Below are 20,467 nucleotides of genomic sequence, written 5' to 3' on the forward strand. Positions count from 1 at the left end.
GTTATTCAAAGCCTCCTCTATATTCCTCAAATAGCAGACAGTATGACAAAAATAATATTTGACACATTCTGTCCCATATGATTTTTATCTCCTTTGCTGGGTCTGTATTTTGAATACTTTTTATTCTATGTAGCTTGAAGAGCATGAGCATTTATATAGTAAAGTATATTCAAATTTTGACATACAGTTTTATAAATCAGTACTGTGTGGACAAATTACTCTGTGCAAAAGTTACCTTTCTTCTAATGGTCTAGTTTCCACTCACTTTGTTGGTAGAGTTCCCCTAGTTATTTTTAGGTTTGGCAATTTGTTATTTGTTAGATCATGAAAGGTAGCAAGGTTTAATTCTAGCCCCTGGGACATGACTCAGTAGGTATTTGTCACATGCTAAATTTTTACAGCCTATGGGGGAGGCGAAAATAATAAGCATTTATATAAAGCCTACTATGTGCCAGGAACTGTGCTAAAAGCTTTACAAATACTATCTCATTCAAATATCATACATACCAATACCACATGTAGGTACTGTTATTATTCCCATTTTTATAGTTAAGGAAATTGATGAAAACAAAAGTTAACTGACTTGCCCAGGACCACACAACTAGGATGTATTTGAGGTCAAAATTGAACTTACATCTTCCTGACTTTAGACCCAGCTCTTTATCCACTGCACCACCTAACGACGTAGCTACTAGCCTGTAGGGTTGCCACACCACACTGCTTCACCACTGAAATTGCAGCTGACTAAAATCCCCAGACTTTTTTTATACTGCTAACTATGTGCTCTCCACTATATCACTGTATTTGCTTTTTTGACTCAAATATAGGACTTTATAATTTTCCTTTTGGAATTTCATGTTATCATATGCAACCCAGTGTTGTTCCATCCCATCAATATCTTTTTTGGACCTTCATGCTATCATCGAGGATATTAGCCATCTCTCTCAGCTTTGAGTCATCAATAAACTTGATGAACATTTTACCTATGTCTTTGTTCAAACCACTGCTTAAAAAAAAACATTAAACTACACAAGGTCGCTGAGGATCATACTTCTTATGATGTTGCTGCCCACTGCTGAAGATATAATTACTAAGGCTAAGGTTGACATGACTAGGGAAAATTTGGTGGGCTGGTACCTGCCTGAATGAGTTGATACACTTGTGTAATTAGTCTGCAAGGTCAGACAAGGTCACTGTGAAAAGGTCTAATTTAAAGGATTCTGCATTGATAATGATCAAAATTGAGTTTTTGAATCATTTTCACTCTCAAGTAATTTAGTCTCCATCTCTATGTTTAATAACCTCCAAAAATCAAGCTAGGCAAATCCCCATTATGCCAACTGTAAAACAGAAATTCCAAAGGTGAAACTGTGATGTTATTGTTCCCTCCTTTGCCTCCAGGGAAAATGAGATGCTATTCCAATTGTCCTTCAGAGGAATTGATACCTTTCCATCCTTTCAAACACTTTTCATTCTGGAATCAAAATACCTTGGTTCAAAGCCTAGCTCTTGTAATAGAAGGTGTTTTGGTGGTAAAGAGTCAAAGAGGGAGAATGAGTACTCTCCCCCTCAAGGCAAGGCAAAGGAGGGATATCTTCTGTTAAGGTTGACCAGGAAGGAGAAGGAGGGTGAGTCTGCTTGTTTCCCCCTTCAGCCTTCCCTAATAATGGCCACTCACCTAGCCTGCCAGGTTACTCCCCTCTATCACTTTGTTGCTCTTCAGCAAGCTCTTCTTCCTAGGGGGAGAGAAGTCACTTCTCTCCCAACTCAGCTTAAGCTGCCCCTTATTCAGTCTTTGACCAGTTAAAAAAGATCACAAGTTTATCCTAATGTGGTAATAAAAAAGGATGGAGTGGGGAAAGGTTGGTAAGTTGAGGCAAAATTAAAAAGGAAGAAGGTGTCCATAACTGTCTAAACTCTTCCCCCCCTCCAAAGTTGTGGGGAACTTGGGCTCAATAGCCTCAAGTCACAGAAAGGATTCGGAGTCTTGAACCCTGGTTTCAGCTCTGGCAAGCAGGAGATTTAATTCAGGTGGGGAGACTGTGGAGATTCTTCTTAGGGACTTTGTTTCTTTGTTTCTTTGTTTCTTTCTGTCTTTATCCACTTGTGGGTGTTTGAGAGAATGGAAAGCAAGATTTCAGGAAAAGAAGGTTCTCTTGGGATCATCCCAGACAAGACTGGATTTTACCTGGTTCTCTCTCTCTCTCTCTCTCTCTCTCTCTCTCTCTCTCTCTCTCTCTCTCTCTCTCTCTCTCTCTCTCTCTCTCTCTCTCTCTCTCTCTCTCTCTCATCATTTCTGTGGTCTGGGGCCTTGGTTTTCTGATTTGAAAAATGAAGCAGAGTAGCCAGCTGCTGACTCCTTTTTTCCCCCTTTCAAATACTATGAGTCCCTGTTCCCCAAGTAAATTTCCCCAAGGCTAAGACTTCTTTTGGAACTCTCAATATCCTGCTAGAAGGTGTAGCCTCCCAAATTAATATATTAGCATATGCCCCACTATTAAGGCAGGCTAAACTGAATATTATGCCACAATAGCTTCTGTAAAAATCAAATGCCTTTCTCCAATTCACAGAGAAGTCAGACAGCTGACATGAACAACGATTTGCAAATGAACTCCAGTAATGGGAATGACATGGTCATCCAAAATTCTCAGTATATAGCAAGCAACTTAACATTGTGGGCGCTAACACCCAGGACAAGAATGTAGCCTGAGAAACCCAGAGTAAGCCAGCAATGGTTATTGAATCCCAGGCTCCATTCCAGTGGGGGAATGTGCCAATGCTATAGAGGTAAGACTATCAAATTTATCACTCCTTCTGAACAGTAAATAAAAGTGTGACAGGTTGGTTCTGTCACCAGTTAGGATCATAGGAACCTGCTACAGCAACAGGAACCAGAATTAGATAAAAGAATTTCCTACAGTCACAATGTCAACACTCCAGCACTTCATTTCCCCCCACCCCCACCCCCCATCCTCCATTGCTTCCCATGGTCTGGCTGGGGCTATCGGTCAATCATTGTTTGCCTTTGTTAAATAACAAAAATCTGCACCTCACTGGGCATTCTTTGAGCTTGATGCAACTATATTAACCTTCTCCAGGGCCTCAAGTTAATAATTAAGCTGGTTTAATTAGATCAAGAAAAATGTATAATAAAGTTGAAACATCATCAATAATAGCTAATATTCAAATAGCACTTAATTTGCTAGCATATGTCATCAAATTTTTTCCTCATAACAACCGTGTAATAAGTGTTATCTCCATTTAACAGATGAAAAACTGAGGCTGAAAGAATCATACTGTTAATAAATATCTGAGACACAAATCAAAATCAGGACTTACTAGCTCCAAGTGGAGCACTTTATCCACTTTGCCACCAAACTACCTCTAAAAGAATTATACGAGTTCTTTAATCATTGGTTAACATTAACCACAAACTTCCAACAAGCAAAAGCAATTCTTTCTCCATCAGAGTCCCACTTGAGGTCCTTTAATGCTCCTCTATTATTGGCTTAGTGCCAAGTGACATGGACATAGAGGGGCATTAAGATGTGCCACAGATCCTGGGAGCAGGCAGACTATCTTAGAGCTAGGTTCCAGGGGCTTCCTACCTCATGAACTGTTGAAGGGAATATGAGGAAACCCAGCTGCTGCTGCTGCTGCCACCCCGAGGGATATTAATAATCAGAACTAAATTGTAACCGATGATAGCCATTCTCCAATCACAGAGGAACCTGGGTCAAGTTTATGCCCAGGCATGAGCATGAACAATTCTTGCATGAGTAATTATTTCAAATGATCAAAATCTTACACTGGAAACTGAGAGTGGATCTTTTACCTCTCTGAATAGATTTCCTGCCAATTCTAGCCACCATTTCACTCTCTCTCCTCCAAAAATTCCTTGGGTCCCTTCTGCCTCTTGCATCCTGCCTATAAGTCATTTTATTCAATCTGTGTCTATAGCCTTTGGGCATCAAACATCTTGAGAGAGAAAGACAAGTAAAACTACCCTGAAAGCCAAATGTCCAAGTTCTGGCAAAATCCCCAAGCTCCCCTTTTTTGATAATTGCTCTATAGCCATCGATATGCATCAAAAATGGGGAAATTAAAGGCAGACTCTCAATGGCATATGGAATTGTTCTTGTAGCTATTGAAAAACCTAGGACATTGACATTAAAGCGCTTCTTGGGCTCCAATCTTTTGTTTTTTAAATGCTTACCTTCCATCTTGGAATCAGTACTGTGTATTGGTTCCAAGGCAGAAGACTGGCAAGCTCAAGATCATGGGAGTTAAGTGACTTGCCTAGGGTCACACAGCTGGGACGTGTCTGAGGTCAAATTTGAACCCAGAACCTCCTGTCTCTAGACCTGGCTCTCAATCCACTGAGCTACTGAGCTGAACCCAGAGCTCCAATCTTTTAAGATGTACTAAATGTTTTTAAGGTCTCCTCCCTCTTTGGTTGAAAGGCTAGTATGAAGACAGACATTTTCTGAGCCATACATAAATGTAAAGATAGATAACAGCAGCTTAGGAGGGCCCTGGTATTCTTAATGAGCTAAGAGGAGATGATGGGGCAAGGGGGTGGTGAGTAATTTTGACACAGTTGTCTTTTCACAGGTTTCTGCTAATCTTTTGAAATGTCCTCTATTTTTGACCTACATATAGAAATCTCCTGCTGTTTGACAAAGCCTAGTTTTCTCAGCTGGTTGGCAGGGGCATTGCAGGAGCTCTTGGACTTTGAGGTAATGTTACTACAAATGTGAAAGTTCCCTTTGGATAATTAACCACACATAGCCTTGCTATGAGAAATTCACAGTACATGAAACCTGGCTTTCTGGGATGGTATTGCTGTGCCAGCCTCACACTCAAAAGCAAAGTAGAGGAAACAAAGCCCTTATCCCAGCATGCCCTATATTGAAAACTAAAGTCCTGCCCGCAGGGCAGGATCAATGGATCTGTGTGACACAAGGAAGCTAAGACAAACAGGAGGAAATAAAATACCATCATCTGTAAGCAAAATTCATTCAACAAAATCTTATTTTTATATTTTAATGACGTTTTAAAAAATTCTTCCAGTAAAGTTTTTCATAATCACCCAAATTTCATGACATTGGGAGGAACAGTCTTGAAGTCTGGTGGTCAGGGCCCTTAGAGAGGGCACAAAGAGCACTAGATTCCAAGGGAGAGGGCCTGGGTGGGAAGACTTAATCTACCATTTATCAGTTTCCTGTCTGGCCTTGAACAAAGCATTTTGCCTCCCTGGGCCTTAGTTTACTTTTCTGTCAAATGAAGAGGGCTAACTGTTCAATAAACTCAAGAACACAAATAAATAGAAATGTTACAGAAATATATTTGAGATTTTTTTTACTTAGTCATTGCTATAGGAGTTAACAGCTACTCCATGGAAGAAACAGGAATGTAGGGTGTCTTGCTTTAGAAGTGCTCTTTTTTTTATCAATTATTAAGAATATGATTTAGAAATTAGAATATCATTATCAATATATTATGCAATTATATTAACTATTGTGATAATTATTTTATTTTTAATGTATATTGATCTATTACCAGTTATTAATAATTATTAATTTGTTTACTATTAATTACTAATATTGTTAACTGGCAGATAGATGGTACAATGGATAGAGCACTCATCTTCATGGGTTCAAATCTAGCCTCAGTTATTTACTAGCAATGTGATGCTGGACAAGTCACTTAAGTATGTTTGCCTCAGTTTTTCATCTGTAAAATGAGTTGGAGAAGGAAATGGCAGTATCTCTGCAAAGAAATTCCTGAATTGTCATAAAGAGTCAGAAATGATGGAATAATAACAGCAATATTATTAAATATTGTTTTATATATTTAATTATTCTTATAACTAGTGTTTATATAGTACTTTAAAGTTTACAAAACATTTTATGGATGTCATTTCATTTGATCCTCCTAAACATCTTAGCAAATAATTGCTATTATTATCCTTATTTTCCAGATGAGAAAGATGAGGATGAGAGAAATTAAATGTCTTTCTAGGGTTGTATAACCAAATAAATATTTGAAGCAAGATTCAGATTCAACTCTTCTTTGACTTCCAAGACTAAAACTCTATACACTGCACCACTTAGTCACTTGCCTTTGAAGGAAAACAGGAATTCTAAGAAGTGGAGGGGATGAGATTGTGCACTCCAGACTTTGAGGGAATCACCTATTAAAAGCATGGAGATAAAAGTTATATGTCTTATATGAGGATCAGCATGTAGTTATATGGAATCAAGCTGTTGAATTGGGGCTAGATGATGGAAGATTTTAATTGTCTTTTTACTGGATTTATTCCCAAAGTATTTTGACTAATAGTCTTGGGACAAAGAGAAGCAGCTCATTTATGCGAGAACAGTTCTGAAGAGGGGAATGTTATGGAGAATTAAACAGTATATACAAGAAAGTTTTAGAAACTTTGATATATTATCACATAATCTGCTCAATAAATATTGCTTATTCTAGAGACCTATGTGCCATGGTGAAGTAGTATAAAGAGTACTGGATTGGGCGTAGGGCTTCTAGTCAGGGCTATACTCACCAACCAGCAGTATGGTCCAGCTTAAGTAATTTTATCCTTAGAGGCCTCATACTCTTCATCTGTAAAAAAAGAGAGCATTGACACTATTGGTGGAATTGTGAATTGATCTTACCATTCTGGAGAGCAACTTGGAATTATGCCAAAGGGACTTTAAAACTCTACATTCCCTTTGATCCAGAAATATCACTATTGGCTCTATATCCCAAAGAGATGAAAAAAGCAGGGAGAGGTAAGAATCTATTTGTACAAAATATTTATAGTTGCTTTTTTGTGGTTGCCAAGAATTAGAAACTGAAGAAATAGGAATGGTTGAAGAAGTTGTGGCTTATGTTTGTAATGAATTCTATTTTGCCATAAGAAATTAACAAGATAATTGTAGAAAAACTTGAAAAGATTTATATGAACTGATGCAGAGTGAAGTGAGGAGAACCAGAAGAACATTGTATACAGTAACAGAAATATTATATGATATTAAGCAATGATGAACTGTGAAGAACTAAACTATATCAACAATGCAAGAATCCAAAATGACCGCAAGGGACTCATGATAAAAAATGCCAACCTTAGCCATAGAACATACTGTCCAATTCTGAATGCAGATCAAAGCATACCATTTTTAAAATTTCATTTCCTTCATGAATTTTTTTCTTATATATGTGATGAGACTTCTTTGACAACATGGGGAATATGGAAATATATATTGCATGATAGCATTGGTATAATCTATATTAAATTATTTAATATCTCAGAAAAGGGGGAAGGAATGGAGGAAGGGAAAAGAACATGGATTGAAAAATGTCAGAAAACAATTGTTTAAAATAGTGTCTACATGTAATTGAAAAAATAAAAGGAAGAGATATATTTAAAAAATAGAAAGAAAGAAATTACAGGAGGATTTCAGAAAAACCTGTAAAGATCTACATCAACTGATGAAAAGTAAAGTGAACAGAACCAGAGGAACATTGTATATGGTAACAGCAATATTTTATGATGAACAATTGTGCATAATTTAATTCTTGTTAGCAATACAGCGATCCATGATAATCTTCAAGGACTTATGATGAAAAGTTCCATCTGCCTCCAGAGAAAGAACTGGTGGAGTCTGAATACAGACTGAAACATTCTATATTTCACTTTATTTCTTCATTTTGTTATTGTTGTTCAAGATTTCTTCCACAAAATGACTAATATGGGAAAATGTTTTACATAATTATACATGTAAAAATAAATATCAGATTGCTTGCCATCTAAAGGGAGACAGGAAGGGGAGAATTTGGCTCAAAATTGTTTTTACATGTAATTGAGGAAAAATAGAATTTTTTTTTAAAAAAGAAGGGTATTGAACTATATAAATTCCCAATTTTCTTCTATCTGGAAAGCCTAAGCTCCTTTCTTGTTTTCTATTAAGCAGAGAGCCTTCAAACAGATCCAAAGTCACACACAGCTAGAACTTATATCTCTTTAGCACAGAAGTTCTTAAATTTTCTTTCTCATAAAATCTTTTGGCAGTCTAATGAAGCCTATGGTGCCTTTTTCAGAATAAAGTATTTAAATGAATAAAATAAAATGCAAAGAATTAAAAAGGAAACCCCTTATGATCAAAGGAAATAATCAAAATATGAAAAGAAAAAGAGTCAACTTAAACAAGATACAGAACTTCTGCCATATATTTCCAAACTCCTTGTAGACAGGAACTTTCCCCCCCAGGGCTTAGCACAACGTCTAACCATTATAGGTGAAAAATATATGCTTATTCAGAGTGTTTAGAAGCCTTACAATCCAACTCCATTATTTTACAGATGAGGAAACAGCAGCATCTAGAGGTTTAGTAATTTGTCCACAGTCACACAGCAAGTAATTATCTAAGATACAGTATGAGAGTATAATTCCAAGTCCAGTGTCCTTACTCCTATGCAATCTGAACTAAATTGAACTGAATCTTCATTTTTTATCTTATTAGTCTTTGAGAAGTAAGTTATAATGGAAATATTCATGGCTCTCATTGGCTCTGGTTTATTTCATCATTCTTTATTGATGTGGCTGTGCTAGACTTATTCTCCAATAGATGAACTGATCTCTGATACAACACCTCTGTTGATCAAAACAACAGAATAATAAATTCTGTCAAAAGATATTTAAAGTTGTTCACAACATGGCTTCGACCATCCTTTCCAGATTTATAAAACTTTATTTCCCTTTACAAATTGTGGGGATCCCCCAAAACTGGCTAGTGTGCTATTCCTCTCTTGATAGATACTCTACCTCCTTATCTGGATGGTTGATTGTCTGCCCTGTCTGGAATGTACTTCCCCACTTCTTAGAATCTCTGGCTTCCTTCACAGTTCAGTTCAAGTTTCATCTTCTCCATAGTCCCTTTCTTGATCTCCTTTTCCTCTTCCACCAAGCACTTCAGCAGCTAGGGCTTCTCCTCCATGCTAACTCACTTTTATTTTGTATATAATTTGTGTATGTTTACATTGTCTTCCCTGAAGGAATATGAGCTCCTTCAGGATAGGCATTGTTTCATTTTTTTTGTCTCTATACTCTCAAGGTCTTGTGCAATACCTGACACAGAAGCGCCCACTTAATAAATGTTTAGTGATGGGTGGATTGATCTTTTTCAATTCATTTCTACATTTTCCCAGCACATTTTGGAATCTTATCCCCCACTCACCCCCACACACTTTCCCTCATAGATTCTCATTTGTTCTTAACAGTTTATGAAGTACTGTAACAAAAATTATTGCAATATTTGATTCTCACAAAAGCATCACGAGGTACATAAGGATAGTGTTACTATCTGAATTTTATTGGAGAGGAAACATAAGACTTATCGTCACCTAGATTGTGTAATGTTATATGTATGTTTGTATGTGTATAAAGTTATGTGTTGGGGGCATTGTGTCTGTAGTCTGAAGACTTTGGGCAAGAGATATCAACTCTTTGAATCTCAGTTGCCTCATCTTTAAAATGAAAAATTTAGATGAGATCATCCCTGAGAGTATTACTGTATCCTAATGTCACACTCAATGGCTACAAATCCAGTGCTTGTATCCCTACCTTATATGGCAACATGAAGAGAATGCTAATGCAGCATCATTTTCCAACTCCAGTTTAGGCAAAGAGGATAATGAGTTTGCTCCTTATTTAGAAGCTTTTTCCAATGTGGTCACTAGACAAGACATTTCTCCTCTTTGAACACATTGCCCAGTACAAGTGAATCCCATTTCTTATCCCTGCTTCCTTACTCTCCAAGATGGAATGATGCTTGTAAAATTCAAATAGGAGCTGGAAGGAAGTAATGGGTATTCACAATACTCTTGGGACCACGATGATGGGAATGTTCAAGATGAGGCAGTATTTCTAGATGAAATGGATGTCTGCCTTTTATCCACATGAAAGAGGAGACGTGGGTGCACAGCAGTTGAGGAGGAGGTATGAGGGATGCTTAGCTTGATTGAGAAAGGTTAATTACATGTGAAATGAGGCTGGGATTCAGAGTATGTTTGCTCTAGATTTTGTGTAATGTTATATCAACACTGGGATTCTCTGTTATTCTATTAACAAAATAAACTCATTTTGTTTGGTTTCATTTTACTGTTGTTTTAATCCCACCGAACATTTATACTGTTATTTAATTTTACTAAACATATGTGGATAGTAAAATACCTATAGAATTAAGCTACTGAAGGATATTAAAGTGATCCAGTTCTTACAGAGATTTGATCTGCTAATTAGCCACACCAATTTTATGGATCATTGCATCTCACTTAAAATGTATTGTTCGACGTTTATAATCTTTTCATAATGAGCTTTTATTGAGTGCATGGGCCAACTTCAGTGTGATGTGCAACAGAGACTCCCCTCCCCCCAGCTAAATATAATGTGCTAAGACCTAGTTAATCACAATTATGTTCCAGAGGCAGTGGCCATTTTGGCATTATTAAGCAAATTATTTGGAACCACCTTGGAAGTTCCAACTAGTGGGAAGAGCTAAAGCCTAGATTCTCATGCAAAGAATCTCAACAAAAGAAAAAAAAGAAAAGATGGAGCATTCAAGAAACATAATCTTTGGCTGGCAAACTAGAATAAAGACAGGCAATTAGAGGCAGAGGATAGGACAGTAACCAAAGCTGGAGTCAGAAAAACCTGAGTTCAAATTCTGCCTCTGATTCTGATGAACTAGGTAACTCTGAGCAGGTCATTTTAACCATCACATGACTCAGGCAGCTACTTAGAGCTTATTTACTTAACCTTAGAGAAGCTGTGATTTTGATTGGTGAAGGGAATACCCAAACCAAAACCTCTCCATCCTGAGATAGTCACATTTGCTTCCCATGATAGTGGCTTTAAATAATCTCTCTGCATCTTAAGTTTTTTGGTGTTTTTTTTTGTTAATTCTTTGGGAGCAGTAATTACCTTATGAGCCTACTGTCATTAGTGGAAGGCTACAAATGAGCTTTTAAAGTGTATTTTGAGAACTTCAACAATATTATCTTCTGAATAGTGAAATATTAGGACACAGATCTCCCATGTTCGGATAAGCATTAGAGCATTTCCTTGAATGTCATGTTTTAGTATTCCTGCTGGAATGCTCATATTTCTCAGTGGAAACTGATGAACTTTTAGTAAGTAATCTTCAAAATTTTAAAACTGATTATTAGACAATACATGTACCCTGGGCACAAAGATTTAAAAAAAAAAAAACAGCTCAGGACATCAAGAGCTCAGAGACCGAAATGCCATTAAAATCATTGTAGGAAGCAGGGCAGAGACTTTTGTTTCATCTGTGCTAAGAACTCCTGGTATAGAAAGTCCTTCCATTAATATGGCCATTGATAGGATGAATGATTTGTTCATCACACAGCTAAGTATATTCTGAAGGCAAGTCAATTTTTTTAAACCCTTACTTTCCATCTAAGGATCAATAATATTGTGTATTGGTTCCAAGGCAGAAGAGTGGTAAGGGTTAGGCAATGGGGGTTAAGTGACTTGCCCAGGGTCACACAGCTAGGAAGTATCTGAGGTCAATTTGAATCTAGGACCTCCCATATCTGGGTCTGACTCTCAATCCACTGAGCCACCCAGTTGCCTTCTAAAAGTAAGTCTTAAGGCCAAATATTCCTGACTATATATCCACTACACTGACCCTTTCTCTTGTTAATAGGAATAAATAAAAGGGATCAAGTGTGGAGAGATACACACATATTCATATAATGGGAACAATGGAGATATGGGGCTTCAGAAGTTTTATGTAGCACAAAAGAATTTGAAATTATTTTTGAAAAGAAGGGAAAGGTCAAATGAGGATATAGAAAGCATGCTTAACTCTCAGCATCATTTGAAGTCAGCAAAACTAACCAGTCATTCTTATATACATAATATTCTTATATACATAATGTTCTTGTATTCAAAAGTCTAAATCATATAATAATTAAAATTTCATGCCCTTACATTATGTAATGTTTGAAAACAAAATAAAGTCAAATTAAATACTTTTTTCTCCTCACATATTTGCCTCATTACTTCTTGTCAAATTATATTTAAATTAGGTAAGTAAATTAAATCCAAAACAATAGGTGCTGTTTTATATTTAGGATTAAGAAATTGACTCAATAAGTCCAAGGCAAGGATAAGAAGCAAACATTTATTACATGCCTACTATGTGTCAGGCACTAGCCTATGTGTTTTAAAATTCTTATTTCATTTTATCTTTACAACAATCCTTGGAGGTAGATATTATTATCATCATTTCACTTTACAATTAAAGAACCTGAGGAAGATAGAGGCTATGTGACTTGCCCACTGGGGTCCAAAAGCTAATATGTATCTGAGATAGAGATTAAGTATCTTGCCTAGGGACACATACAGAGAGTAATAATCATCGGAAGCTGGATTTGAACTCAGGTCTTCTTGATTTCAGGCCCAGCACTCTATCCAATGGGTCAACTAACTACCTCCTGGATAAATAGGTATATATCTGAAAAAGATCTGAGGACTTTAGTGGACTGCAATGACAATGAGTTAATAGTGAGATTTAAATCTTTGAAATCTATATCTGCATCTCTTCCCATTAGGTTCAGAGGTTTCATGCTCTAGCACAAAATCCTACATAAAACTCTCCATTGCCTACTAAATAAAATAAAAATTTCAGATTCAGAGTTCTTTTCAAAGATCAATGAGATTTATAACATGTCTTGGTGGGGAGCTATAAATATTTTCTCATTTTATAAATGGGAGAACATAGTCAGCTTAACTAAATCAAAAAGGTCAGCACGGGACAGTTAATATTGAGAAAAATTAAGCAATTCATAAAATAAGACTTAATTTTTAGTCTTCTCCAGAAGTTTCAAGAGTTTAAGAGAACAATGTTAGGTGTGATTTTCTGATATAGCTCTATTATGCCTCATGGCTTTAATTGAAAAGGTAAGTTAGTTTGCAAAAAAACTAACGGTCATGCCAATGTAATAAATAGGACAAAAATAAAGAATATAAATATAAATAGAATAAGTGTGTAAGGCATGAAAGCTTATTGAAGGAAAACAATTGGCAACCCATTCAAAAGGATTATAAGAATTAACACAAATGGTTTTTCAACTGAAAGGGAATGTATACTGTCCATAACATTCCTTTGAACCCAATTCAATATTTATTTATCAAAAACCTGTAGCAACCCCTTTTAGGCTGCTTCCACCAATATGTACTCATGCTTGAGTCCTCTAGGGATGGTTATGGAGCAAAGACCCCATTTCTCTGCTTTCTTTTGATGATTAGTGAGTTTTTGTTTTTTGTTGTTCAGTTGTCTTGATTAACTTTTAGTAAAAATATTTACTAAGACATCAAATTAAGGACAAGCATAAAACATTGTATAAAACTTTCCCTGGAAATCTCTCTGTGTACACATAAAGTCCTTTGGAAGAATGGACTAAAACATATAGTAAATGGCACCAAACACTTGTGTAGAGGACATAAGTAGTCAAAAGGTGCCTCACAGGCTCTGTTCACTGGAAATCCTTTCCTCCACCTTGTAAAGATTAAAATTAATATATAATAACTAAATATTATATTTTATAAAATTTTATTAATAATAATTAAAGCAAAAGAACTGCCTGAATTCAGCTTGGTCTCGGGTAAAAAAAAAGAGCACATGGGAGGAGCATACATTCATTTAAATACCAATAATGTGATCTCACCAATGTGGAGATGCAAGAGAGATTATAGGGAATTTTGGGAAATACTAAGAACTTCTGAGGAATGAAGTCAAAGGTTCAAAATCTCCATTTATACAATCTATAGAATTCTCCTGAGGTTTACCTTTTGTGTAGTCTGCTGATATTCTCTGACAATCCATACTTTAGTATGATAGATGACACTTGCTTCCATCACAAGGGCTCATGGTCCCTGAATCTACTTACCATTGTCCTGAACATGGTAATAAGATTTTAGCATTCATTGATACCAACTCCAGTGGACTCTACAACCAATTCTAGTAGCCAGTGGGATCTTGGATCTAGGCTACAGATTTCTTGAATTTACTTGGTTGCTTGAGGTAGAAAGGAGACAGGAGGAGGAAGAGAGAGACAGAGAAAGAGACAGAAACAGAGAGAGACAGAAAAGAAAGACTCATTGAGAGAGACAAAGAGAAAGCGAGACAGAGGCAGAGAGAGACAGAGAGACAGAGACTGAAAGAAAGACAGACACACACACACCGAAAGAGAGAAAAATACATTTCTTCACAATACCTTTCTTCACACATAATATCCCATTTCTTTTAGTAATTTTTTCCCATGGTGCTTAGTTAAAAGACTCTCTAGAAGTATATAAGCCTTACTTTGGAATTCAGTTTTCTGAAAAGGCTTGCTATTTTATAGCCTCAGAAGTGTAGGCCTGAGTTTTTCTGTCAAGGTACAAGTTGTCAGTCTTACTCTCTCTTCCAGTCATTGAAGTCCAGAGGTAAGACAAGTCTGGACAACTAATGATGGCTAGGGATGCAGTGAATGTCCTTGGTTTCTTCAATGACTAACCAAGCTCGAAGCACTCCACATTGATTCAGCTACCTTCATAATCATTGGAGCAAATTGTTCTCATCTGCACATTTCATGGGGAAGTTTTCATATACTTGGGATAGATATCCCCACTAATCAATGAGTTTCAGGCTGTCTGTCTGTCTGGGTGGTTTTACTAGGATGTGGTCACAGAGTATGCTAGAACTTCTTGGAGCCACCGGTGGGAGTTGAGTGACAGATGGATAACAAAGGTAGGTGAGAAGTCTTGAAAAGGGCTTGGCAAGTCCTCACACCAGAGGTGCTCATCCTGCAACTAGCCCATGTAAGAAACAGGACTTGAATATCCAGGTTATCTGACTCTAGGAATGGCTCTCTAAGCACTATGCAATGAAGCCTCTCAGGTTGTGAAGGCACAAAGATAAAAAAGACATAGTCCTTGCCCTGAAGGAGCATTCACTCTGCTAAGAATGTAGATAGAGTATGGGAAAGTTTGAGAGAATTCTTTAATTTAAGAGATTAAGGAAGATTTCAGAGAGGACGTGGCACCTAAGCTTAACTGTGAAAGAAGAGAATTCTACAAGGCAAAATGAAATGGGAATGTATTCTAGGCATATGGGATGACCTGAGCTAAACTAATGTAGGTGGGAGATGGTAAATTGAGTTAGGAAATCTTAGCAGTCCAATTTGGCTGAATTATAAAATACATGAAAGGAAAGGCTGTAAAGCTAGGTTAAAGTCATATTGTAGAAGGCATTGACTCTCTGGTGAAGGAATTTTTACGATATTTGATTCTACTAGTAATAAAGGGCCACTCAAGCTTTTTTGTGTGGAGTGGCAGAAGATAATTTTGGCAGCTCTGTAAATGATGAATTGGAGCATGGGAATTATGGAGACCAGTCAGGAAGCTATTAGAATAACTCATCCAAGAAGTAATGCTTGTCTGAATGAGGGTGGTGCAGTGTTAGTGGAGTAAAAAGATCAGATGCAACAAATGTTGTGGAGGTAGATATTGGTAAGAACTGGCAATGTTCTAGATGAATATGTCTCTGGACAACTTGGTGATACCAACTTCAGAAACAGGGAAATTGGGAAAGGGAAGAGTTGAGTCAAGAGAATTGTGAATTCATTTTTTGGACATGCCACCTTTAATCACCCAAAGGAATATCAAAGTGGGGATCCTTGCAATAAAGTGTTAATCCCATAAAATCTATTCTCCTAAATACATCAGTTTTATTTTAGGAATGGAAAAAAAGATAATGAAGCAGGTGGGGTGGCTTATTTACTTTGAAAGATCAGCCTTTTAAAAAAGATCATAATTCTGCAATGGACCTAGTACATTTGTCTGTCTCTGAGCAGAGTTCTCCAAATTATACCAGAGGAATAGCCTTTTCTTTCAAATTCTCCAGGAAATAAGATATACAGACCTTGGAAGTAACTTCCTACTGACCTCTAAATTAAAATATGAAGCTTTATAAAATACATTTAATATTAGTACATGATTTGAGTCTTGAGATAAGAAATAGTTCAAATGGCAATACCCTCTTTGTTTGGAGATTTCAATTTTCAGGCATATTTAAACTACTCAAAGAAAGAAAAATGTGCAGACAAAAGAGTATGAATTCATTACTCGGGATTCTAATTTGGAAACAGTGAAACAGACTTTTTTTTTCTATACCCATTCTTGTTCCCTTGACCCAAGCTCTGATATCTTACTGAATTACTGATATTACTGATTACTGAAATTCACCAAGACCTCTTTGCCTCCCCTTGGTTTCAGTAATTCAATTTGTCCAGTTTGTCTCTATTAGAACCAGTTATCTATCAATTCCTCTCTTTTCTTTGCTTTAGTTTATAGGTGTCCAAATTAAAACTTTTAGGCAATCAACATGGTGGGGAACTTTCTTTCTGTTTCTCCAGTCTTATTTCTATGATAGAAAATTCTCCTTCTTCTTATCTGTAACCTTAAACCATTTAAAATATTAGTAGATGAAAGGAAAGGACTAATATCTATAGTTGCCCACTATAAGGAGAGATCTCAGGAAAACCCTTGGAAGTTAAAAAATCCTTCTGTGAATACTTTTCCCACCTGGTCCTAATCCTGACCTTCTAGGTATCAAAATTATGCCATATCACTGTCTAATCCTGGAACTTCCTTCAGAAACAAGGATCTTCTCAACCTGAAACATGCTACCACTCCTGAAGATTGCTCCTTGGAATATTCATCCACTGGGCCTGTCCCATTTCTACTGGCAAGTTCCTCTTAGATCTTCCATTTTTTTGGAGTGAACTAGGCTGGTGCACCTTCATTCAAATATTGGCTTTATTCCCTGACTTTATGACTTCAAAATCATGGCTCCTCACTATCTACTTTTATTCCCTTTCCACTATTTTCCAGATTCCTTTTGCATGTTGTCTTTCTGTTTAAGCATGTCAGATCCTTAAAGGCAGAATCTGTCTTTCTTTTTGTGGGTTATTTGCATTCCCATTGCTTAGTACAGTACCTTGCATGTAGTAAGTGCTTAATATATACATTCTTCATCTCACCATAAGCCAAAAATATAATACTTCCATTATCCCAAACTCTATAAACTATCTTATCCTGCCATGTTTTTCTCTGTCTCCTCTTTCTAAACCTGTTCTTCATCTTCACGACCATCTTCACCAGAAAATCCAATAGCCACATCCATTACTAGTTTTCTCAGTATATCATTTCTGCATTGGGCTTACTGTCTTCCCTTCAGGGCCTTGATATGACAGTTGACCAATTTATATACTAGCTTTACCTTTGAATATCTTGTGCTCTTGTCCTAGTGCCACTTACTCTTCAAGCATCCTTGCCTTCTTATGTTACCCAATCTCACTTTTGTACAGAAATAAAAAAAATATATTCCTTTTTTTGACTCAATTACATCCTTCATGGTGGTTATTCAAAACCTTCATTTCTCTCTCCAAAGCCTCTATATCTTTCTCACATCCCTCAATTATATCACATTTCCCACCTTAGTGATAAAATAAAAGGCATCTGCAGGGAACTCTTCCTTTTTCCTTCATTACTCAAAAGTCCTGAACATTGTCCTCTGTTTTCTCCTTCTCCATCCTAATCTTTGTGTATGATGTGGTCATTTATCTTTTGAAGGCTCACCCTTCCACTTCTGCCTTCCTCTTGATCATATCCTCTCCCATATCTTCCAAGAGGTTATTGTTTTCCTGATATTCCTCTTATCTTCAGTCTCTCCTCATCATCGGGATCTTTCCCTGATGACCAGATGTCTCTAGCTTTTTTTTAAAACCCACATTTGACCCTGCCATCTCCTCAATTCATAGCCTAGATTTCTTTTTCCTTGTATAAAAGTCAGGAATAATCTGACTCAATTTCTTTACCTACCACTCCTTTCTCAACCCTTCATAAGTTGATTTGTGACTCTACTACCCAATTCAAACAGCTTATACCTTAGCTGTCAGATTCAATAGCCTTTTCTTAGACTTTATTCTACCTAACTGTTCTAAAATTTCTGACACTTGAACATTGCTCTCTTTAGAATATTCCCTCCTCCTCAGGCTTTGGTGTATGATGATATTCATTCTTGGTTCTCCTACTACACATAAAATGTGGGTATTCCCTAATGACTCTGACTCTGGTCAACATTCCTCTACTCTTTCACCACTGATGATCTCATCAGCTTCCACTGGATTCATTGGATCTTTGTACAATTTATTCCTACATCTATATAGTCAACACAAATCTCTCTTATAAAGTCCAATAATATATCACCTCTCAACCTGGAGGCCTCATAGACATTTCAAATTCTAGACTTAAAAGAAAACTACTTATATATTTTTCCAAACATATCTCTATCACAGGATTTTCATGATCTTATTTCTTCTGAGGATACTACCATTGAAGACTCAGATTTGCAATTCATCCTCATGATCAATCCTACAAGTTTTAACCAAATTTAACCAAGTTCTGTTACCAGAACTCGACATGTCAGTTCTAGTCTCTTTACTTTTTATGGGCTTTTCCTTTGTCTATAATTCAGTTCTTTCTTACTTCCACTTCTGAGAATCTCTTTAAATTACTTCAAATCTCAGCTCAGTACCATATTCTACATAATTATTTTTTATCTTTCTAGCTATTAGTACTCTTTTCCTTCTGAAATTAATTCATATTTATGACACTATACCAAATAGAGTATAGGATCCTCAAGGGTAGGATCCCCAGAAACAAACCAATTGCCTAACACATGAAAGATGTTGAATAAATTCTTGTTGAATTAAGGTATTAAAAGAACTGATCGATGTGATTATTAAGCCATTTTCTGTAACATTTGAAAGAAAATGGAGAATGGGAGAGGAAATTAAGGTTGAACTTCTGAACCTAAGAAATAGACATTAATGGCTTGATGTCACCTGGGAAGGATGTCTCCAGTGACGCCTCCTTGGCTCTGAGTTATTTAAAACTTACCAATAAAATAGAAAAATAGAAAATGGGTAGATAGCATACTTATCAAACTTACAGCTAATAATAGGTAACATTTATATCCAGCATTAGGTTTACAAAGTACTTCACACATCTAATCTCATTTAATCCCCACAACAATCCTGTGAAGTAGGTGCCATTTTGATCCCTATTTTACCTCTGAGGAAACTGAGAATGAGAGATGTCAAATGACTTTCCCAAGTTCATACAGCCAGAAAGGCAGAATTCAATCTCTGTTCTTTTGATTCCAAGTCCAGCATTCTTTCCACTATGACAGTGAGTTGTCTAATAGGACTAAAAGTTAAGAAAAATAACTAACATTTGTTTTCAGCGTTAGGCTCTCAAAATTCTCAACAGATTCTAACAATGAGCTAATTACAAGAGAGAATTTAATAAGGACAAATGTAACCTTGTATAAATAAGTTCTAAAAATCAACTTTGCAAGTATAAGAATTAGGAATTATGGCTATATAGTTCACCTGAAAACTATCTAGGGCTCTTAGTATATGATAAGCTTAATATGAGTTAAAGTTATAATATAGAAAGTAAAAAAAATATGTAATCTTTGAGTGCTTTGAGAAAAGCATAGCCCCTAGGACAATACCCGATGATATTACCCAAGTAATCTGATCTGTTTATCTATAACTGGAATTTTGCTTTCTGTCTGGGCACTATGTTTTAGGAAGGTTGTTGATAAATTAGAGACAGTCCAGAGGATGGTGATCTGAATAGTGAAAGTGTCAAGAATATCCTATAAAACAATTAAAGGACCTGTAGCTAGTTAGCTTGGAGGAAAGAAGAAGTGGGTGAATAGGTGAAGGTGTGAGAGATTGATTGAGTATAAAATAGTCTGCTTTAAGTATTCTAAGGGCTCTACAATGAAAGAAAAATTAGATTTATTTTGACTAACTCCAGAGAGCAGGTGGAAGTGAACAGATTGGACAGACATTTCATAGAGGCAGATTTAGGTCTGATTTTTAAAATTACTACCATAAGAATCACCCCCAACATGAAATGGCCTGCCTGGGAAGATAGTAGATAACCTCTGATTTTTGATCTTCATACAAAGATTGAACATCTATTTCTAAGAATGCTATAAATTGTACTCCTGTGTAGATATGGTTTGGACTAAGATCCTCTCTGATACCTTTTTCAAACTCTGAGATTCTCTGATCCTTCCTGTTTCTCCCCCTTTTCTTCTTTACTTCCTTACCACTCTTCCTGGTGAAGTCTTCTTAAAACTATTGCCACTTACCTTCATCCAGTTTATGCTTTTTTTAGTCATTCCATTTTGATGCTGTTTTATTGTTGCTCTGTTTGTCATTTCACTGGACATTACTGTCATCTTTTCAAGACCAAGTAAGCTTTCCAATCAGTGCTAAAAAAACTGCCCTATAAACTTTACCAGAAAAC

This window comes from Monodelphis domestica, chromosome 4 (assembly GCF_027887165.1).
Source record: "Monodelphis domestica isolate mMonDom1 chromosome 4, mMonDom1.pri, whole genome shotgun sequence".
NCBI lineage: Eukaryota > Metazoa > Chordata > Mammalia > Didelphimorphia > Didelphidae > Monodelphis > Monodelphis domestica.